Source organism: Halichoerus grypus, chromosome 6, assembly GCF_964656455.1.
Source record: "Halichoerus grypus chromosome 6, mHalGry1.hap1.1, whole genome shotgun sequence".
Taxonomy (NCBI): domain Eukaryota; kingdom Metazoa; phylum Chordata; class Mammalia; order Carnivora; family Phocidae; genus Halichoerus; species Halichoerus grypus.
The window spans coordinates 94,984,107-95,008,166 of NC_135717.1; the positions used below are offsets into that span (position 1 = coordinate 94,984,107).

Genomic DNA, 24,060 nt, shown 5'->3' on the forward strand with positions numbered 1-24,060 from the left:
TAAAGCACTTATTAACAAATATAAAGAAACTCATTGATAATAACATAATAATACTAAAGAACTTTAGCACCCTGCTTACAGCAATGGACTGATCATGTAAGCAGAAAATCAACAAGGAAACAATGGCTTTGAATGACATACTGGGCCAGAGGGAGTTAACAGATATATTCAGAACATTGGATCCTAAAGCAGCAGAATACACATTCTTTTCAAGTGCACATGGAACATCCTCCAGAATGGATCACATAGTGGGTCACAAATCACCCTTCAACAAGTCCAAAAAGATCAAGATCATACCATGCATATTTTCAGACCACAACACTATGAATATTGAAGTCAACCACAAGAAAAAATTTGGAAAGACCACAAATACATGGAGGTTAAAGAACATCCTACTAAAGAATGAATGGGTTAACCAGGAAATTTAAGAAGAAATAAAAGTATATGGAAACAAGTGAAAATGAAAACACAACAGTCCAAAATCTTTGGGATGCAGCAAAGGCAGTCCTAAGCGGGAAGTATATTCTAATACAGGCCTAACTCAAGAAGTCTCAAATACATAACCTAACCTCATACCTAAAGGAGCTAGAAAAGGAACAGCAAATAAGGCCTAAAGCCAGCAGAAGGGAAATAATAAACATTAGAGCAGAAATAACAATTTCAAAATTAGTTTAATAAAGCTAAGCAAAAATGCATTTAATGATATATGATAAGAAACAGTATATCAAAAAAATAAGTATTTGCCAGTTGAGTTAACCTACAAAGAAGAGGAAGGTGCTTGATAAGTATTCAAAAAACAGTCTGGGGCGCCTGGGTGGCTCAGGCGTTAAGCGTCTGCCTTCGGCTCAGGTCATGATCCCAGGTTCCTGGGATCGAGCCCCGCATCGGGCTCCCTGCTCCGCGGGAAGCCTGCTTCTCCCTCTCCCATTCCCCCTGCTTGTGTTCACTCTCTCGCTGTGTCTCTCTCTCTCTGTCAAATAAATAAAATCTTAAAAAAAAAAAAAAAGTCTGAATGTTGATAAGGGAATTCAAAATACCATAAAAATCTCAAATATCATCAAGTTAACAATTATGTAGAATTTATGTAAATATCTTGTTTAGAAGTGAATCCCTGGAAAGCAAGGCCCACAAAAGCATTGCAATTTGAGAGTCATAGTATTCCATTATAATGTGATAGCCAGTGATAAACATGATGCTTAGCAAGATCTTGAATCAAGAAAGTTGTGTTCACTAGGGCAGGAAAATAAACCAGACTTTGGCAAGAAGTTTGAATCTTTTTTTCTTGTTTAATTTTTCTCTAGTTAAAACTTAGAAAAGTTAGGTAAGAATCTTCTTTTTCCAAGCATTGATTGATGCTGCTAGAACCATATTTGGAAAAAAATTATGAAGTCTGAATAAGAAAAGCTTCATTTAAAAAGAACATGGGTAAGAATGGTTTGCCTACGGGTTTCCCATGCCACTTGAAGAGTGGCCAATTTTCCCTCTAAGCCGCTGGAAAGCACTGATCCAGGAACAATGATTAAACTCCCGCGTAAAGAAACAAGCAGAAACAAAACTTGCAAAGAAAAACAGAATAAACCTTTATTCCAAGCAGCAGGGGAAGAATCCCATTCACTGCTTTTCCCAGCATCAGAAGCCTCTAAATGCTGCTTTATTCGGTTTGTTAGGATGTTCTTTTTCTGAATGACCTCGTTGCTTTTCCAGAAGTTCCCGAATTTGAAGGTCTACTGCATGTAGCTCATTGGTTATAGAATCCAATTCCTCAAAGCTATAAGAAAGGAAAAAGAGATACAATGACTAGTTTTAGGTTTCCCTACTGATTTTTGGATATTCCTCACCCTTGAAATTATAAACATAGTAGTTGAGCAGGGTGGTTAAGGGCATGTGTGTTGGAGTCACACGACCTGAGTTATATCTTAGGTCCTCATCCCAGCTCAGGCTAAGTACTTAACTGAGCCTCAATTTCCCCATCTGTAAAAGGCGATAATACCTAGCTTTCATAGTACTGTTTTAAAGAATTAAGTGAGATAACATATGGAAAGTTCTTAACATAGTACCTGGAACAAAGTTATGCATTTAATAAATGATCATTATTATTTTTTATTGTGTTGTAGGGAGTGGTCCTAAGTCATTTAAGTAAAGTGACCAGACTTTAAAGCAAAAGAAAGCTAATTTTTTTTTTTTTTTTTTTTTAGAGAGGCAGAGAGGGAGAGTGTGAGCGGGGAGCGGCAGAGGAAGAAGGAGAGAAAGACCTTAAGCAGGCTCCATGCTTAGTGCAGAGCCCAACACGGGGCCCAATCTCACAACCCTGAGATCATGACCTAAGCGAATATCAAGAGTCAGATGCTTAACCAAGTGAGCAACCCAGGTGCCCCAAGAATGCTATTTAAAAGTAATCCCCTTAACTACTTAGCTATTATTTCACAAAAACACTTATATTTGGGTTCATATGTTGGCATGATGAGGAGCTGGTGATTATAAACAAGCTGATGTAACAATAAAAAGAGAACTGGAATTGACATTACAATTCCATCATAACTAATTTATAAAGCAGCCTTAATGTATGATTCTAATCAATCTGAGTATTAAAGCCAAAGTGAGATTTGTTTTGACACCACACCAATGGAAACTAAAAATATTTTTAAAGATGTCCTTGGTGCTTTCTAAAACATCTGCCTGCATTAATCAGTGTCCGGCTTTAATCCTGAAATTTTCATAAGATGAAATCTTACAGTTATGATTTAAAATAGAATATTATGGTGGATTTGTATTGTACCAACTACCACCATTCACTTCCTTCCAGGATTCTGGGTTAGGACTGGCCACAAGTGAACTCCGCTTCAGACTTGGAAGGCAGAAATGAAACAGCAGCAGCTTTACGTTCAGACGGCTGGTGTAATGTCAGGTGCTGTTGGGGCTCATTCACCTTCTTGGCATTGGGCAGAAGCCAGTTCCTCCAGCTCCTGCTGAATCTCTTTGGGGCAGCAGCTTGGCCCACAGCTTCCTCAGCTTCTCTGAATTGTTGGCCACGTTCTGTCATTTTCTATGGCAAGCGCACCAGCCCTTCCGCAGGGCACCAGCATCCTGGCAGTCAGAGCCTTGGAGGCAATAACACACCGACATGAGTGCAAGCGAGAGACAGACAGGTTCCACTTTGTCCTCATTGGTTTCAGCTCTTCTTTACCCTCCCACACTCACACTCCATCTTCCTGTCCCTACTGCTGGCACTGCTGACTTCAGGACCAGTAAGGGACTGCTTAACCACGTCCTGTGATCACGTAGGAGCTAACTCCTATAATAAATCCCTTTTATCACTCATAATGATTCAGCTTCTCTGAACCCTAACCAACACCAAATGTTGTTCCAGAGGAAAAGAAAGTTAAAGGTAGGTTCTCTAAATTGCTTCTATGCCACCTAGAATAATCTCTGATTTAAAGATTTAAGGGTATTAATGACCCTTCCCTGCAGTGGTAAAAGGGACAGTGGTATTCCATGGCACGCAGTAGACAAAGTTATGTAAATTATAATCTATAATAATAAAGTATCTAGAGAGGGAAAGGCTTTGGGTGACCAAGTGTTTGCTGTCACAGAACAATTTTGTGAGAATAATGGGGTTGATTATCTGCTCCTAAATATGCTGAAGAAGCTGAAGAAATGCAGGATCTGCATAAAGGGACCTCAAAGTCTCTATGACTGTCCTAAAAGAACCCCTTATCTCCTGTAGCTACCGGGCCAAGATCACTGAATACCAGCATTCTGCAAGTGGCTGAATTACAATGCAAACTGAACTCCCAGCCTTGCACAGACTCTTATGTTAAAGTTAAGGGCACTGATTAGAAAGAAGAGAGACTCTGCAATTGGGAAGGGAACATCTGGGCAGATTCCAATGAAGCAGGCAGGGGACCTTAAACCAGTAAATTCTGCCGAGTCTCTCTTACCCTTCTTCCTCTTTCTCAGACAGCTTTCCCCTGTCTGAATGCCTGTGATGATCTTTCCTGAGAGAGTTGCCTCACAAGGGATTGCTAAACTCCACTAAGAATCTGCCCTGCCACCTCTCAGCGCTTCAAGAATAGGAAGCCCTAGAGAATGATGTACAAATGAGTGACACATGAAAAGACATGAAACACACGAGGAGTTGCACTTGCCAATATATATAAGCATTCCTCATTTTATTGTGCTTTGCTTTACTGTTTCGCAGAAATTGAGCTTTTTAAGAAATTGAGTTTGTGGCAACCTGTGTTGAGCTGGTCTATGGGCACCATTTTTCTAACACCCTTTGCTCACTTCATGTCTCTCTATTACATTTGGTAATTCTTGTAATATTTGAAGCCTTTTTATTATTACAATTGTGATGGTAATCTGTAATCAGTGCTCTTTGATACTATTATTATAATTGCTTTGGGGAACCACAAACTACACCCATATAGGACAGAAATCTTAATAAATGGTGTACGTATTCTAATTGCTCTACCAACCAGCCATTCCCCAGTCTCTCTCCCATGGCCTTTCCTATTCCCTTAGACACTTCTATACTGGAATTAGGCCAGTTCGTTACCCTACAATGGCCTCTAACTGTTCAAATGAAAGGAAGAGTTGTACATCTCTCACTTTAAATAAAAATCTAGAACTGATTAAGCTTAGTGAGGAGGCCATGTCAAAAGCCAAGACAGGCTGAAAGCTAGGCTTCTTGAGCCAGTTAGCCAAGTTGTGAATGCGAGGGCAAAGTTCTGGAAGGAAATTAAAAGTGCCAGTGAACATATGAATGATAAGAAAGCAAAACAGTCGTAATGCTGATATGGAGAGAGGTTTAGTAGTCTGGATAGAAAATCAAACCAGCCACAACATTCCCCTAAGCCAAAGCCTAATCAAGAGCAAGGCCTCAACTCTCTCCAATTCTATGAAGGCTCAGAAAGGTGAGGAAGGTGCAGAAGAAAAGTATGAAGCTAGAAGAGGTTGGTTCATGAGGTTAAGGAAAGAAATCATCTCTATAACATAAAAGTGTAAAGTGAAGCAAGTGTTGATATAGAAGCTTAGCAAGCTATCTGGAAGATCTAGCTAAGATAATGAATGAAAGTGGTTACCCTAAACAGATTTTCACTGCAGACAAAATAGTCTTATATTGGAAAAAAGATGCCACCTAGGACTTTAATAGCTAGAGAGGAGAAGTCAATGCCTGGTTGCAAAGCTTCAAAGAATAGGCTCACTCTCGTTACAAAGTAATGGAGCCAATGTTCACTTACCATTGCAAAAATCATAGGGGCAAGAATTATGCTAAATTGTGTTCTGTAAACCTGGATGGTAGCACATCTATTTAAATGTGTTTACTATATACTTTAAGCCCACTGTTGAGACCTAGTGTTCAGAAAAAAATACATTTTTTTTTTCATTGACAATCCATCCAGTCATCCAAGAGCTCTGATGGAGACGTCCAAAGAGATTCATCTTATTTTCATGCCTGATAACACAACATCCATCTGCAACCCATGGGTCAATAAGTAATTTTTGACTTTCAAATCTTATTATTTACAAAATACATTTCATAAGGCTACAGCTGCCACAGATAGGGATTGCTCTGATGGATCTGGGCAAAGTCAACTGAAAACCTTCTGGAAAGGGCTTGCCACTCTAGATGCCATTCAGAAAATTTGTGATTCATGGGAAGAGGTCAAAACATCAACATTAACAGGAGTTCAGAAGAAGTTGATTCCAACTCTCATGGATGACCTTGAGGTTCAAGATTTCAGTGGAGGAAGTCACTGCAGTTATGGTGGAAATAGCAAGGGAACCAGAATGAGAAGTGGAGCCTGAAGTTAGTTGCTGCAACCTCATGATAAAACTTTAATAGAGAGGAGTCATCTTATGGATGAGTGAAGAAAGTGGTTTCCTAAGATGCTGTGAAGATTGTTGAAAGGACAAAAAAGGATTCAGAATATTACATAAACTTAGTTGATAAAGAAGCAGCAGGCTTTGAGAGGATTGGCTCCAATTTTGAAAGAAGTTCCACTGTGGGCAAAATGCTATCACATGTACAGAAAAATCATGGGAGGAAAAGTTTATGATGTGGCAAACTTTCTTGTTTTAAGAAAGTGCCACAGCCACCCGAACTTTCAGCAACCGCCACCCTGATTAGTTAGCAGCCATCAACATCAGGGCACGACTCTTCAGCAGCAAAAAACATCACACTCACTGAAAGCTCAGATGATAGCTCGCATTCTTCAGCAATAACATGGTTTTAATTAAGGTATGAACATTGTTAAGACATTCTAATGCATACTTAATAGACCACAGTTTAGTGTAAATATAACTTTTATATGTACTGGGAAACCAAATAACTCTCTGACTTGCTTTGTTGTGATACTGGCTTTATTGTAGTGGCTAGAAACAAAACTGTAAGGTCTCTGAGGTATGCCTGTATCACCAAAAAAGTAAGGAATAATTGTGGGAAGAGATCCTAAGGGTACTAAGCCAGAGTGAACAGAATAAAGTCTTGAACGAACCTAAATTTACTGATATGGACTCAATATGAAATTCTGGTTTATTGTGTTAAATATAGTGGCCAGGAATGGCTCTAATAATTTATTTAGTTGCTTGCTAGAAACCTGGCTCCAAAAATGAATATCAGAAAGTTGGGCTGGAATGACACAGGGGTAGATTCCAAAGACATTGAAGGGCTAGAACTCCCTGGCTATACCCTAAAGCAGGAATCCAGAGGCTTAGGGGGATGGGAATGCCAGAGTCTCAGTCTACCTGATCATCTACTCTCTTGCTGTCCCCAGGGAAGATCCAGAGGAGGGAGCCCCACCATCCCTGAAGAGCTCTTAGTGGCTGTTTTCTGTAAGCTAAGAATGACAATGGGAAGTACTGTCTTTGAACTAAACTACCTGAATCAATGAGAATGATGGATTCCAAGGTATGGGGGCTAAATGGTAGCAATTCAGTTCACAACCAAAGAAAAGGTACATGTGGTTGCTATAATATGCAACAGAGCAACACAGTAATCAGGATAGTCTGACCCAAAGAGAATTCTGGCATTGGCTAGTTGATCATGATGACTCTGAAACAGATTACTTGATTTAAAAATGCAGAATACAAAGCCCTGATTCCAGTACACATAAGTTTGACTTGAATCACTACAAGTGTCATAGTCCTTCAACCAGTTCCCAAAAATGAGCCAATTTATAGACCCAGAGTCCCTTGAATAAAGTGGAGGTTGGGGCCCTTTGAGGAAGGCCTCTATTACACAACTAAAAAATTATGTAGGAAATCTTCACACTAGTGTTCTCCAGAGCAACTTATCAGGGTAATTGTGTATTTGGGAAAGGAAAATAACTTCTCAGAAATTATTGGACATTAACTCAGAACTGACAGTTCCTGGATGATTAAAATGCCATGGTGCTCTACCAGTCAGAACAGGGACTGGACTTATGCAAGTCACGTGATCAGTGCACTTTTGCTCAGTCCATCACACAGTGGGCTCAGGAGGTTCTCTAACCCACCCTGTGATTATTTCCCCAGTTCCAGGTTGTATTATTAGAACAGAGAAAGTCAGCAACTAACCAAATCCACATATTGGTCCCCTGGCCTATTAAGTCAGGACTATTATGGTAAGAAAGACCAAGTGGAAGCCAGCATAACTGCCCCTACCTACCAAAATAGTGAACGGCGCTGTTTGTCCCATAGATAGGATTCTTGGGCCTAGGAATCAGGGTGGAAATGGGAGTGGCTCCTCTTATTTTTACCCTCTAGTGATCCCCTAGTGAAATGTTGCTTTCCCTCCCTGAAACTTTTGAACTTTGCTGGTTTAGAGGTCTCAGCAAGGAAGGAATGCTTCCACCAGGGGAAAAAGCAATGGCTCCATTTAAATGCAAGTGGACTGCCTCTTGACCACTTTGAGCTCCTCATGCCAATGAATCAACAGGCAAAGAGGCAGGTTACTGTACTGGCTGGGGTGAGTGATTCTGACTATTCAAGAGAAATAGGATTGCTGTGACACTACTGAAGTACGGAGGAGTAGGTCTGAAATGTAGGGGATCCCCTAGGGTACCTTCTGGTATTCCCATGTCCTGTGATTAAAGTTAGTGGAAAACTCAAAAGCCAAATACAAGCAAACTGCTAAGGCAAGTCCACACACCAGACATTTGTGACTCGATGAGGTGCCTGCTGAGAGCAAAGGAATAAGGAATGGGAAACTGAAGAAGATAGTTATAAAATAACACCTAATAACCACATGACCAGATGAGAAACAGGACTATAATAACTATAAGTATTTCTTCCTTATTTTGTTGGTGGTGGTGGTGGGTATGTATGTATATATCTATGTATTTGGGTCCCTCTTCCTATTCTCCCAACATCTAAAATAAAATGTTAATAATAGCTGACTTCATATCTCAGGATTTAAGTTAGAGGATTATCAAAAAGAATGTGATTCAGTAAGAAGAGGAATGAGCAGCATCCAAAGATGTATAACAAGAACGTGTGCCCTCTTTTGGGGAGAGGATTAATTTATATTTGGTTGTACAAGGGACAGTTGTGCTTCCTTGGGCAGCCAGAGATTTGCAGGGCAGAAGTGAAACAGTGGGCTTATTTTCCAAACAAATAACTGCAACTCTAACTGCTGCCAGATATCCTCAGGGAAATAGCAGAGTTTGCAGCTGCTCCAGACCCTGTGGGTTCTCCTTCAGCTTCTCTAAATCCTCACCCGAGCAGTATGCAACCAGCTTTTTGGCAGGTCTCTTGCATCGTTCAAATTGGAGACTTTGAGGCAATGAGACTAATGCAGGTTCTGTTAAGAAACAGGATTCATCTTCACAGGCTGCAGTTTGTTTTTGCATTCCCCACTGTGTATCTGCCTTCTCTTCCTGACTGCTGGCTCTGCTGACTTCAGGCCCAGTGCCAGACACACAGGCAAACATACGCCAGGGAAGAGCTTGACCACCTCACATAATCACATAAGGTTAAATCCCTCAAGTAAATCCCTTATATCACTCACAGTGCCTCTGCTTCTCTGATCAAGCCCTACCTGACAGAGAGCTTCCGATTCAAAATGGCAACACAGGAAGAGCCTGAACTCATCTCCTCCACAGACACAACAAATCTACACCTATTAACAGAGCAATTCCTCCTAAAGAAGAACTGGGGATGGACTGAACAGCTTCAGCACAACAAAAGATACAAAGATCACATAAAGAACAACAAGGCAGACAGACACACTCTAACAAAGGAACCCCCCCACACACACCCCAGATGCTGTGGAACTGCAGTGGGAGGGATAGCACTGAGGGGCTATGAGCAGATTCATCTGCCCTGGGACACAGAAAAAAAGCCACAGTTTGAGAGGGAAACTAGAATATAAAGGAACCAGCCTTAGGACCCTATCAAATGGCAGGACAGCAACTAGAACTCTCTCCAGATCTGAGAGGCTGACAAGTGCCATGGTTTGTTTCCAGTACATCTTGACAGCACAGACAGGAGCAGGTTATGCATGCCACAGCTGGCCTGCTGCCTCAGTGAGCCCTGGGCCTCTAAACCACATCAAACTTGGACCCCCTAGGGCACAGGAAAAAAGCTACGGTTTAAAAGAGCAACTAGAATATAAAGTATCTAGCCCTAGAACTCCACCAAATGGTAAGGAAGCTGCTGGAAATTTCTCTGGATTGGAGGGCCTGGTGAGTACCAGATTCTACATTCCCCTCTACCTTCATAGCATGGATGGGAGCACAGTCCAGGCACCCTAGCCGGCCTACTGCCTCAGTGAGCGCTGGTTCCCTAGCCCACATCATCCCAAGCCAACCTACCAAGACAGCCCCAATGCAATGCACGCTGTAACACCCCTGGTCAGTGCTCGCTACAGCAACAGCCATCTTGCCAAAGTCATCAGGCACAAAGCACCCTGGAATAATCCAGACCTGTACCATGTTGGCTCCAGATAACATGCTAGGACACCATAATGCGCAGTACTCCAGGACCTCCTCACTCAGGTTCTCTTCAACTCCAGCCACTCAGTGAGAGCACTACTTACAGAGAGCACCACAGGAATCTCTGCCTTTGAAATCTTTTCATTGTCATTCTGCTTGAATGGGTAACTAAGTATTATTTAAGAGTGACCTATGATTCTATTTGACCAAATGTTTTCAATCTTTTGACATTTTCAACAAACTTCCGCAAATCAACTTTTGAATGAAGTAAAAAGAGAAATGTTAATTTATGTAGACTTATTTGATATATTAATTTGCATGGGAAACACTGTCAAAAAATAATGTTTTATCTTAGATCATAATTTATATGGGGTATATTATTAAATAAATAATTCAAAGATTATATGAAATTCCTAAAAATTTGACATGTCCTGGTATAATGTTATCTAGTCATAATTCCAGCTATTATCTTAAAATACTACAGATCACAAAAATAACCAATTTTATTTGTCAATTCCATTTGTGTGTGCGTGTGTGTGTTTGTGTGTTTGTGTCAACTCTCACGAGATCTTTAACCATGGCTATTTTTAAATCTTTTTTTCACTCCTTGGCAGTTATTGTTTTATTTTGTTATTTTCATAAAAGTGTTCCTACAAAAGTGCTTCACCTGTAAGGAAAGTCATGGAAAAGACTGACAACTACAGGTTTCTGATAACTTTAAGATCATAACACTGAACGGGTAAGGATTTCTAAAAGTCTAACGGAAAACTGATTCATAATGTTGCTAACCCAAGTTGAAGCAAAACAAGAATTAATTACAGGAGACTGAACTAAAGATGATTATAATTTTATGACATCATTTAAAACATTGCTAGTTCTTTCATGTTTTGTTTTCCAGATATAAAGGGCCCTCTTTTCTCCTCTGTTTTAAGCTATCTACGGCTTACAGCACTTCAGTAAAATATACTTTTGTAAACAAAGGTTGAAACAAGTATCTTTTTCTCCTTACTTGATCCCTCCAGAATTCAGAAATTCTTTTTGAATATACTTATTTTTCATGACAATATATGTATTTACATAAGCTCGATCTGTTCTCCTTTTAATAGGACACAAGTTCCAGCACAGCAGATTTAAAAGCGCCTATTTGGTCAATCACTATTCTTGCTGCACTTATGTAAATAATCAGGCCAAATTTTTGAAACTAGACTGAATTTACAAACAAGTTAGTCTGACTGCGGTCCTCTTTGATAAAAACAGGGACAATTTCAAAGAGAAAAATGAAGTTTCAGTAATACACCCCTGTGGATATCAGATTCCACTGCTGTTAACTGTCCTTGAGGTTTTGTTTTCTACCCACAAACTGGACTGGATCCTGAATTCTAGCTTCCTCCAGTATTTGGCTAGAACTCTCTGAACTAACATCTCCAATTTTCTCCCACTCTTCTGAGTTGGAATCACTATGAAAATAAAACTGCGCTTCTCCCAAAGCCATGCAAGCTAAAGCTGGACAACTTGACATAAACTTAAGAGAAACCACCAAAACAACCCATGGGAGGGCAATCTTTGTGTCTGTTGCTCTGTGGCCATGCAGCAAGATCACGAGACATTCAAACTGCAAACCGGGAAAATCTGTCAGATTGCCATTTGCCCTCACTCCATCTGAAGATGTTTTAAGCCCAATATTTAGAAATTATCTCAACTAGCTGATCTCCAAACTCAGTGAATTTATAATTTGCTTGAACTATTAACCTTTTTGTTTCCATAGAAACGCCTCGCATTAAATTACCTCACTGCTCACACCATACAGAGGCCTAATTTGGGTGGAAGTTCACCTGTCACACGACCTCCTAAAATAAATCAATCTCACCTTCAACCAGGCCTAAGTCATCATGAGGAAGTGATTGTTAAAACATCATGGTATGCTAATGTAAATAACTTTTTATTTTTTTAAAGATTTTATTTATTTATTTGAGAGAGAGAATGAGAGAGAGAGAGAGCACATGAGAGGGGGGAGGGTCAGAGGGAGAAGCAGACTCCCTGCCGAGCAGGGAGCCTGATGCGGGACTCGATTCTGGGACTCCAGGATCAGGACCTGAGCCGAAGGCAGTTGCTTAACCAACTGAGCCACCCAGGCACCCTGTAAATAACTTTTTAAAAACTGAAATCCATTTGATTTATTTAGTGGGTTAAATCTTGGCACCTGGGAATCTGCTCTGGGAATTTTTCAGTCCTTGGCTATCGTTCTCCTTCAGTCATCTTATTTAACTAATACGTTGTCTAAGGGTTTTAAAGGCCTGTCAGCAGCCACTCATATGCCAAATGGTATCCATCAGGATCAGACAACTGGATGAAATCAACAATAACCACATAAATGATGAAGAAGGTGACTACATGGCCCTCAGCATGATGATTCAACTAATGGCAACAGCAAATATGTGATTCTTCAGCCTGACTACATCAATGATGGAAACTGAAAAATAATACTATACTGGTTGGTCATTCTCTCACCCTGCTGAGATAATGTTCAAAAGGGGAGAATTGTTTAAAAAAAAAAAAAAAAAAAAAAAAAACCTAAGAGAGACTAGCCTTAAAAATTCCCTGAGCAGAGAAAACCACTTTAGTCATACAAAGCTTACTTTAGCTTATTTTGTAAGACTAACTTCACCTGGATAATTACTTGTGTATACCTCTGGAAAATATCAGCAAGAAGAGTTTCCCAAAATTGATGAGGTAACCACTAATCAATTCCCTACCGCTTAAGAAAACGTTAATATTCTAATCACTGTGAAGAGGAAAGAGTCACTGACGTCTTACTCTCTAAGCTGCTTTGTAACAACATACCCCTGATCCTCATTTCCTGTTCTGGCTTCAGTGCACCTGCTTCCCCAGCTGTTCTTTGGTGGGTGCACAACAGACTTTTACTAATTACTACTTCGGTGACTCTTTGGTTTTCCTTCTGCTATTTCTGAACTTTTGACAGCACCCACAGCAAATATTTCACGAAGTCACAGCCAGTCATTCACACTGGAGTAAATGCCACTGAGGTACCACAGGCTAAATCAGACACACGTCCCCCTCTCCCCACCACCTGCGTTTAGAAAACAACAGCAATGTAATAATACCCTCCACTATGCTTATGCGTCCCCCGACGGTGACTGCCAAATACAGACTCTGGTAACCAAGCTTCCTGCATAGAAAAAGCCTGGAGATAAAAAGAGAGGGGTAGGCAGTCCGACGTGCCCCTAAAGGACCAAGTTCCATCAGAGGGGTTAAAGAACCCCTTCACCCCACTCCAGCCCAGCCGCCTCTCTCTCTGACCTCAGAGCGCCGGCCCTCGGGACGACTACTTACACTTTTCAGCCGCTCTCCAATGAGAACTTCCCGCCACCACTCTCTCCTTCTTGTCCAGCGGCGAGCGGGGTAGGTCTCCTCAACCAACCGCAAGTAACACGCTTCTCTAATTGGTGGAGGGGTGTGGCCACGATGTGCGTCACCGAACAAGACTACGGGTGACTGGGCAATATTGGGGGCGGGCTTAGCCAATGGGAAGCGGTTTTGAAGCGGGGGTAGGAGCGTGTTTCGGGAAAACCCGTGGGCTCTCGCCTGGGCTGTTTCCCGGCTTCTTTTAAAAACTCCGGACTTTGGTTCACGCCCTGGGCGCCCCGAGGTGCTGTCCCCGGTGCCCTCACTACTGCAGCCATGATCTCCGTAACAGACACCCAGAGTAAGCACTCGCCCCGGGATCCCCGCCTGGATCCTCGTTGCTCCAGCTCGTCTCGCCCGCCCCACTGACCCGGTCATCAACGAATGAAGCTTCGCGGTGGGGGCGGCGGCCTGCGGGACTGAGCTAGGGATGCGGGACGCGGAGGGCTGCCTTGAGGGGGCGGGAGCTGGATTCGCAGTGGCAGACCTGGCCTGGGAGGAGGAGGTCGGTGGGATCTGGGGAGGGGGAAGCCTTCTGAGCGTCTGTCTTGAACCAGGGTCGCGCAGCTCTCACTCCCAGTTAGATGGGCGCGTTGTTCCTGCGGGTGGCCACAAGAGAGAGTTTGATGCGCGGTGCCCGTGGTTCGCTTCTGGAAACGTCTGTGCATATGACAGACTGGGGGTCCTCTACAAGTTACTGGCCGTTTGTTTGGGAGACGGTATTTTAAATGTCACCTATTCTAGGTTTTGGATGTTTTATAAATAATGCGTATACTTAAATATTTTTATTATTTTCCTTTTTGCCACCCCTGGAAACAGCTTTCCAAAAATTCCTTGAAACGACTTCACTTTTCTACCACCTGTTTCCGCAGTAGTAAAATGCCACTTTGTGTTCAGTTAAACGATTTCTTTCCTTAATGTTGTATATTGTGCTTTGTAGCTTGTTTTATTATTTTAGCATCTTTCTGCCTACCACAGAGTTCTCCGGGCCTATCTTATTTCTAAGGTTAGCATTGCTATTTGTTAACATTTCTTTCATTATAACATTTCCACTTTTCTACCGTTTTGTCAATCTTAAGAATTTTTGTATTTACATATCTGCCCAACCATGTGGGTCCTGTCTTTTTTAATGGTCATGATAGTCTTTTTGTTTTTGCTTTATCTGCCACGCTTTGAGTTTCTTATTCTGTTTAACTAACTTTGATTTTCAAGATTTTAAAAATTAAACAGTCTATTGAAAACAACTTTGTTTAGAATGTCGTGTTTGGGTTCAAGATGAATCTGGGAGTCTCTCCCTCTTCCTCTGCCCCTCCTCCTGCTCACTCTCGCTTGAGCGCTCTCTCTCTCTCTCTCAGATAAATATATTTTAAAAAAGAAGAAGCACAAAAAACCCCAAGAAGAAGAAGAAGCACAAAAAACCCCAAGGGAACTTGTTTGGAGGCTTGGGAAGACTGCTTCTATCTAACCAAAGAAAGCATTTTTAACCAAAGAAAAGGACTTCCCTTTTTTTTTTTTTTCCTGAGAATACAGCTGCAAGAGGAATGGACTTGAAGGGAGAGGGAGATAGTCAACTCTGGAAGTTGATGCAGTAAGAGATGCCATAATGACACTTGGCCTTCGCACCCGATGCAGGGCAGCAGAAATGAAGGCCAGGGAGGAAGGCCAGAATGGCCTCTAAACTAAATGAGTTGGTCATGTTGTGCTGTCAGGAAGCCCTTTACTAAGTTTAACCTCAGCACATCCAGCTTTAAATGATCTCTTTTCCTGTTATTTGGAAAAGGAGAAAAGAAAGACCCTTCTTCATTTACGTACCCCAGAAACTGACTGTAAAAGCCCCAAGCCACATTGTCAAATCTCTGAGCCCCTTCTAAACTCAGCACTCTGGGTATTCTTTGCCAAGTGAGGAACTTTGAAGACAAGAAACCCACAAGAGTTTGTTTACATCTCTCCTTCAAAACGTGCATCCACTAAATATCCTTGGAGAACTCACCCCATAAAAAACAATAGGAGCAAACACTGTAGGACAGCTCACTCCTGTTATGTGTGCCCAAACAGAGAGGCCAAATGCCAGTCTCTTGCTTTAGGTTCACTAAACCTATCTGTAGCAGGTTGAGAACTTTCTTAAGGTCTGGTCTAAAATGGCTCTAGGAGACTTAAGCCAGGACCTCTCTGTGTAGGGACAACTGCAGGGTCACTGCAGAGAGCGGAGAGCAGATCTGTATCCCCAGACAGTAATGAATGGAAAAATCTACCCCTAGCTTCCTCCAAACTGTCAAACCCCCTAAATGGGATAAGAAATAGCCCAAGACCATAATGCAGGATAAATCTCTGTAAGATTCCACTTCTACCCCAGATTGTAAATTCCTATATTCTGTGACCACTGGGAATGGAGAACAACAGCACAGACAATCCAAAATTGTTGATAAATTTTCAAAAATCCACTTGGGTCTAAAATGTATTATGTGAAAGTTTTATACAAGATTTATCTGTGTTATTGAGGCAGACATTAGATTCGGGATTGCTTGGGAAGTTCTTCTCGGGTCAGATGTCAACTCCTCCTGCTTTAGTTTCAGGTTGATTCCCTTTTAGGGTTCTTTTGGGGAGGGAGAATTTGACTAGTAGGTTTGAGACTTGAGAAGAGAGTTTCAGTGATCTCTCTCCCTCTAGACCTGTCCTTCCTACTTGGATTTTCCCCCAGGTTTCTATTTCCCTGTCAGTTACGAATTCAAAGGCTCTCTGAGGAAGGCTCCAGTGTCAGTGAGGCCTGCTCCCCTCCTAAAGCACACCCGGAGGGGGGCATTCCCCTCCTTCCCCTCTCTCAGCAGGACCCCAACGCTGCAGTTCTTGGGATGGCCACAAGGTGGCGGCCAATGCATAGCCGGGTCCAGAGCTAGACCTGGTGCCTCCCCAGAGCCAGGACCCTCTCCACCCACATCTCCACCCACCCAACATTTTCCCCACCCAGGACGCCAACCCCAAGGATCTCAGGAAAGGCAGAGCTTGCCAAAAGAACTCAGGCTGTGGGGAGAGATGGGCTGTGTGAGGAGGGAGTGGAGGAAGGAAAGGGAGGGGGGAGAGGAGCCTGGGAGAAAAAACAGGTGTGCAGAGACCCAACCAGGAAGCAGGTGGTCAGGGTGTGAAGCCCAAGTTGAGAAATCTCGGTGGACTGCCTGCCGCTCCCCAACCAGGCCCAGCATCCCAGGGGCTCCAGGGCAGCCGTCTCCAGAGGCCTGGGCACTGGGTCAGAGGCCACCAGGAACAGGAGGAGGACAGGGGGCTGGGTTGAGGCCTAAACCTGAATAAAACACTAGGAGAGAGACAGGGGAGGGTCCGCACTGCCACCTCCCTCCTCGGGATGAGACCCAGTTGGACACCATTATCTCTACTATTCCCAGAACACAGAAAATGAGGAGGGGCTCAGGCAATTCTCCAGTGCAGTCCTCACCCTCCTGGTGAGGGTCCTGGGGAGTCCTGGGAAGGAGGAGAAAACCCAGCCTTGCCTGTGGGGGGCACAGCTCCATGTTGGGGGGAGGCGATCAAAGCGGGGAGCAGGGACAAGGCACACAGGAAAGAGAAGACAGAAGAACAAGGACAGGCCTGCAGGTACCTTGGCAGTGGTTTAGAAAGAAATAGTGTGGGATCCAGAACCAGGAGAATTAATCATGGAAGACTTCCCAGAGGAGGAGAGTATGGGATAATTTTGCAAGGGATTGAGAGGCTGGTTTGCAGGGAGAGGAGGAGAGAAGATGGGTCAGACTGGGGACAGACTAGGAGGCTAGGAGCGGGCCAGGAGGCTGAATACTGGGCTGTCTGCCCAGGTGGAGCTGAGAGACCAGATCCAGGGAGCCTGTGGAGGGAGGGCGGAAAGGACCAGGAACAGGTGTCAGTGGGCGGGAGGCCCTGAAGCCCAGCTGGGAAGGCTGGAAAGGAGTCAATAGAGGAAGGGGGACAGCACCCCAGTCTAGCTGAAGTATTCCTCCCCCTCTTCCCATCCCATAAAGCGAAGAAAATAGGAACAGAGTCTACGGGCCTCCAAATGGGGCACAAGAAGGACTCCTAGACCAGGTAATCAGGGGCCTGGGATTTCCAGAGGCAGCCATCACGGAGCAAGGGATACTGAGTGTTCCCACCCCGAGGGCCTCTGGCTCCTGTCTGTAAAGTAGGAGTGTTGTAACTGGAGGTCTCTGAGTTCTCTTCTCTGAATCTGCTCTGCTGATCGTCACCCTCCTGCCCAGGAAAGGTCTGACCATCTGTGACCCACCAGGCTTTACCCCACATCCTCTCAGTATCCACACACTCTGACCCTCTTCCCTGTCCAGAAGAAACTACTTCCATGCTTGGGGGTGGGGATGTGGGTTCAAATATCAAAAACTCAGCCTGGGGTTATAGGGCATGAAGTGCCACAGTAGGATTTGAGTTAGAACTTCCCAGCACAATGGGTCTGAAAGCCTCAGCTTGTGTGACATTCAATAAGAATGCACACAGGGCCTCACCAGAGGCCTCCAAGAGACAAGGACTTGTTCTGGACCTGTCTGGGTAGTACTGAGTAGAGACAGAAATTTCCAGTGTGATTCAGGTCATCCCAGCCTCAGAAGGTGGCATGCAAGGACTTCTGGGGACTCTAAGGCACTCAGGCAGAATGGGTGGAGTCTAGAGTTAGGGACTGCAGCCTGGTTCCATCATTCCCAAATCCAGGGGTGGGAGTGGGGAGAGAGCAGGGCTGAACCCTCCCCCGTCTGGCCTCCCTCCTATCCTGGCCCCCCATCTTTATGGCCCTCCCTGGTCAGAGCAGGGCCTCTGAGCTCTTCCCGTGCAGCCCTGAGCACAGGCCTCAGGACCCAGTCTCCAGCCAACCTCAGACCCAGGACCCTGATGCCATCCCCCTGTGCCTGGCAGGACAGAGACCCCCACTGCTCAGGCTCCCATCCCCCACACCCCAGCACTAACAGCCTTCCTCTCCTGGCCTCCCCCCTCCCCCAGCCCACAGCACAGCCTGGAACCTGCTGGAAATGTGCACAAATCAAAGACATCTTTAGCTATTAGTCTTCAGGCTCATACACTTAAAACTCATACATTTACAGACAGGCATGCACACGCAGACTTACACACTCTCACACACACAGGCACACCTGTGCACACATACACACCACTCTGTTCGTTTCTTCTAAGGATGCAGAGCCCAGTCCTCTAGATCCTAGAGATCTAAATGTCTCGGGAAAGCAGGGAAACCCACAGGAAACCTATTTCCAGTTTCCTGGCCCACACTGGAGCTCCTCCGCTCTATTCCCCCTTCCTGCTACCAGGGTCTCTAGGACTGTGGCCCACGCCGTGGGAGTGCAACCTGCAGAGATGACTCAGTCCTTCACGCAACAAACACTTTGAGCACCTACCTGCCACCCCCCACCAGGTGGGACCTTCTACCCAACAGTGTGGTCGAAAAGATTAAGAGCTCAGGAATCAAGGACCTGAATTCAAATTCTGCTTTGCCTCTTAATAACCTCTGTTATCTTGGGGCCCTTAACTTATCTCTATGAGCCTCAGTTTTATCACCTGTAAAGTGGGATTAATAAAATTTGACTGATGTGTGAGATTAAGACAGGTAAAGCTTCCATCAGCAATGTGGCCACCATGGACAGCCACCCCACTCCATTGCCCAGCCCCTGTGGTGAGCATCTCCCCAACAGCCTTCCAGTCCCGCTGTCCCTGATATGGAAACCCCATCTCCTTCAGCATCAGACCCCAGGTGCCCAAACCTGGGGAAACTTGATCTCAGACTTGGCCAGCTCCATTCTACTCCCCTGCCCTAAAACTGATCTCTCCCCTCCCATTCCATCATGCCTCTTGCCCCTTTACAGGGTTCATTTGCCATAATAACCTTTAATGTTATTTGACCAGAGCCTAAATGTTCCTGATGGGGCGCTGTATCTGCGCATAAGATGGCCATGAAGGGTTAATCAGCCTCCATAGAGCTGTCCCATGGAAAGTCCTACTTTACTTCTTTGAATTACACCAATTTTAAAACATTCTTCATGGACAATGTGGGAGACAGTTATATGACAGGGATTGCTAGGCAGGTGTGGGAGATTGAGTCACTCCATGATCACTAAACAATCGCTCCAAAGAAACCCCACTAGATTCTGAGGTCAGAGCTGGGAAGGCGCCCAGCCTGCTCCCTCCCAGATGGGCACCCTCTGCAGGTGCCTTGGGCTAAGGGAGAGATGGGTTCGCACCCATCCCTGCTGCTCAGGTGACCTCCTCATCTCCCCTCCAGGGTCAGGCCTCAGCCTGAGCGGGAAGTGGCTCTGGAGGTCTTACCTTCACCTTCCTGGGACCCTCCAAGGACCCACAAACACCCTTGTTTCCCTGCCACAGCCTTGACTCCCTACATCCTCCCAGGCTCTGACTGCTGCTGAACTGCTGTCTGCTTCCCCTCCTCCCCGTGGGATCCTTCTCCAGTCCTCCTTCCAGACAACTGGTCGCCCTGACCATCTCTGAGTTTCCATCTGGCATTGCCCCATCCTGGTGGCTCCACCTCCCACCCCCATCCCTCTGACCCCTCCACTGCCCACCTCCCACTCCGTCCCCTCCCACCTGGACAACCTTCTACCTTCCCCAGCCTGCCTCCCTCCCCTCCTGGCTCACCTCCCCAGACAACCCCACCTCCCAGTGGGCTCCACCTTCCATTACCTCCATCTCTCCAGCCTGCTGCATCCTACCACTTTGCCCCATTTCGAGTCATTTCTACATCTGTTTTCACACCTCTCCAACCCTTCAGAATCTAGGGACTAGAGCAGGTCTCACAGCCCAGTGAAAGGAAGGACATTTGCCCCTTTCTCTCTCCTCCTGCCCTCTGCCTGCCTTCTCCCCTCTCTTCCTGCGCGCAGACCCGGTAAGGTCCGGTGTTAAGAGAGCTGAAGAGACATCTCCCCATCAGCAAAGTGATGCGCAGAGGTGCACAGAGGAATAGGTTGACCAGGGGAAACCTGCCAGGCACTTCATTCCCACCTGGGGGAAGCCCCGCGCACCATGGCAAGCCACGCCCCTCCTGACTGGGGGATGGGGGGCGGCGGAGCCGGGTCCCCCACAGCTTTTCTATGCCCCAGGTCCGAAGGGACCCTTGGCAGCCCTGGGACCTCTGGCTGGTCTGATGACCTGGTCACCCCAAAGCCACTCCAACTCAAGAGAGGAAAGAGGCAAATGGTGACTGTTCCCCATCGGGTCATCCCACCACCTCGGCCTCCACTCCGTTGGAGGGAGACTCCCCCTCAGCTCCTAGAGCAGGTTTGCAGGAAAGGACCCTGCATAGCCTCTTCATCTTTTCTCCCCACAGATCACTGATGTCTGAGAGCCCAGCAGAGGGCGCATGCTTTAGCAATGACCCTGTGTGTAGGAAGGGACTCGCACCTCCACGTGGAAGCCAAAAGATGTCCCCCCAAGAGTCTCACCTCGTTTTCTGCCTGTTTGCTCTAAGCGGTCTCCCCTTCCCCCCGCCACACCTTGCTGAACCCCAACACTCCTGGGAAGAGGATCTCCCTCTATGGGTGCCTTTTCATGCTGTCCCTCCCTTTATCAGGCCCAGGATTTCTGCTTCAGAAAACAAGCAGCACTGTCTGCTCCTGGGAAGTTCTTGCTCTCCTCTCGCTTTAATCGTTCTTGCTGCTGTAAGTAATCATACTGTCCCAGGAAATTGAGGGGCTCTCTCCCAACCTTCCCCTTCTTCCCCTTCGTGGGCTGCAAGGTAGCAGTTACTGGGGTGAGAATGGCCAGAGAACACTTTGGAGCTCTGTGCACACAGCAGATGTGTAGTAAGTATGAAATGGCCCATTGAGAAGCTGGGCTTAGGGAGATGAGGAAGGGTAGAGGGGAAGGAATGAGGCTGGACTGGTCTGATGTGTCTGCTCCCCATTTTCTTCCCTTCCCCTCTGGGCCACCTGAGCCTGGAGTCCTCCCTAAGCTGAGGGGGGTGTCTTCCCCTCCATCCACCTCTACCCAGCTCAGCTCAGGACACCAGGACACCCACCCCCAAGAGCCCAGCCACTGTGCCCCACCCCACCAACCATAAACACCCTCTTCAGCCAGGGCTCCCAGATCTCTGACCCATCACCTTGCATACCAGCCTGAATGCCCCCATTTTGGCAGAATCTTAGAGGACCTCTTGAAGCTGCCTGAGCTCCCCCAGTCAACCTAGTAGCCAGGGTCCCTCCTGAGGCAAGGGGATGGCCCTGACTTCCCCTCTTGCCAAGGCAGGAGGGAGGTTTGGAAGTTGGACCAAAGAGGAACCAATCCTATGCTTGGGTTGACAAACACACACCCTGGTGGGAAGGTTTTTATTCCCTTTCTGTTACTGATTTTATTTGTTAGAAATTGAATTAACTCATAATCATAGTAGTGTAAATATATGACAGGGACCATAAAGGCCTTTCCTAACCTCCCTCCCTATCTAAACAAAATTCCCTGTTATTCTTGATCACAAGACCCTGTTTCTTTCCTTTGAGGGTTCATCACACTCTGGAATTATTTGAACATTTGTTTTCTTGCTTATTATCTATATCCCTCTAGGAAAAACCCTTTATTTGAATGAGAGAAAGAATGAATGATGAATAAATATATAATATGGGAATAAATCTACTGGTGGGATAAAAATTTCCTAATAAGATGATCCATACCTGAAAGTATCATGTGCTGACCTACAATCACAGTAATATCCTTTGTCAGTATTCATAATACCTTTACTTCTACATCTCTCTTCATGGGCTCTTTCACCCTATTTTATACCACACATGAAAGTTACTTAGCAATTCTTCAGCTCTGTGTTAAGCACAGTGTAGAGAATTCATAAAAATATGCAGGGCACAGTCACCCCACTCCAGAAGCTTACACTTGAGTGAGGGAGAAAGAGAAGACATAGGGTAACTACAAATGAAGACAGTGTGCGGAGAGACAGCTATGGTAAGAATGACACAAAGGAGTAGAGGAGATCAAAGGAAATAAATTTCTTCAGAGGCAGATAATCCAGGAAGGCGTAGGCAGAGATAACATTTAAAGTGGACCTTGATATTTATGTAGGATTTTAGTAGTCAGAGATTGGGAGGACAGAATTCCAAGGAAAGACATAGCTACTGGGAAGGATTTCTTGACTTTGGGCATCATTTGATATTAAACTTCTGTTCATCATGAGAGACTGAAATGCAAGGAGCAGAGAAATTTAAGATAAAACTGCAGAAGCTGGACACTTTGAATACAGAAGACAGGAGCCAGGAACTGGGTCCCAGGTCAGGGTCCATTTATCCCCACTTCTCTTGCACTCGATCTTCTTGAAGGGGTAATGGTTCAAATGGGACAGGGTACCCATTATGCCTCCATCTAAATATCTCTCATCACCTCTTTCCGCCCACTGAGTTCTTTAATAAGAATGAAAGGATTTCTTAACTCCTTACCCAGAGCAGCAGAAAGGGCAGAGAAGCATATACTACACAAATTAAGTTAGGTAATTTGCATACCTGGGGAAAGAGAGAAACCCCTCTTCCTTCCATCTCCATACTCAATTTTCCTAGATCTTCTGATACTTTGTGTCAATAAATATCTGTATTTTCTCCTTCTCTGGACAAGAGATGCTGTGAAATGTCACATATAAACTAAAGTTTGTTCTAAAAAACCCTCCTAAAATAGTCTCCCAAGCACTGGCATTGGAAGGTGGAGGAGGGATTCCTGGGCTGTGTCTACCTTCAAATCACCTACAGGTCATCCTGCCTCCAGCTTCCGGGAGCTTTGCTTCAGGTTTTCTAAAGAAGTTAACAGAGACATTCAACTCCTCTTACCATCCTTGCTTCTGTCAGTGGTCATTGCATTTTTATGAAATTAGTTCCACAAATTACCAGTTTCTCACAATCTCCACTCTAGATACTTTAATTAGTATAATTTTTAATTCTCCTCTTTCTGGGGTGGCTCAAATACAGAGTCCCACTTAGAAGGGAAGAAGTAAATAAAATGGCTTCTCTTAGTACCTTCCATGACGGCGTTCTAGGAGAGGGGAAGTGGTTATGTGGGTGGTGTACATATAACTGCAGCCATGTATTAGGTTAGAGGGTAGAAAACAGGAGGGGATTTCCTTGCAGCTGCTGTTTCTCTTTCTCTGCAAACCTCTTCTGATCGTAGCAGATGTACAGGGCCCCAGAGCAGCCCAGCGTCTTAGCCATGAACTTACCAGAAGGAAACTCATTGAGGTTTCCTTGAGAGGTGCTGAAAAATAAATACCTGGGTTTGGTACAAACACACCAAGCATGGCCAGGGGTGGAAGGCAGCTGGTTCCTTAGTGCTGATTGAACTCCTTCAGGATTTGTCTACACGCACATGCATACGCACATGCATACACACACACACACACACACACACACCATACCCAAAGTCTAAAAAGTATGCCCATGTTTGTAGACGTACTGAGAGAAACATACCCCACTCCTTGGTGCACATTTCCACTCAAATTCAAACACATATAGCCATATAGTAGACACACACACATGACTTTCAATGAGGTTCTATGACACAAAATAAATACATGGAGAGAGGAAGGACCTGTAAACCTAAAACTCTATTTGAGTCCTATGTCTAATATAATGTCCTAAATCCACAGATTTAGAATGATAGATTTCAGTGCTCTAATAAGATTGTGTTTTTTCTTCTGTCATTCATCATCCCCATGCCTCACCACCTTACATACACCACA

At 44.8% G+C, this 24,060-nt stretch overlaps 1 protein-coding gene and 1 long non-coding RNA gene across 6 annotated transcripts in view; one reads left to right on the forward strand and one right to left on the reverse strand.

Moving 5' to 3' along the window:
- Positions 1 to 24,060, reverse strand: part of LOC118527529 (ATP-dependent DNA helicase Q1-like) — a 336,638-nt gene that overhangs the window by 24,684 nt on the left and 287,894 nt on the right. For 3 of the 5 annotated variants that reach the window (XR_013449106.1, XR_013449105.1, XR_013449107.1), the window contains exons 1-3: positions 13,266 to 13,554; positions 2,927 to 3,098; positions 1,580 to 1,768 (exon numbers count right to left, since the gene is read on the reverse strand). The exons of the other annotated variants lie outside the window; for them this stretch is intronic. The gene's annotated coding sequence lies outside the window, so the exon portion shown is untranslated. Of the gene's footprint in view, positions 1 to 1,579; positions 1,769 to 2,926; positions 3,099 to 13,265; positions 13,555 to 24,060 lie in introns of those variants that run through there. 5 annotated transcript variants of the gene reach the window in all.
- LOC118527530 (uncharacterized) lies at positions 13,472 to 14,581 on the forward strand. The gene is made up of 2 exons (XR_004913154.2): positions 13,472 to 13,638; positions 14,157 to 14,581. It is a non-coding gene; the product is annotated as an uncharacterized LOC118527530 (long non-coding RNA).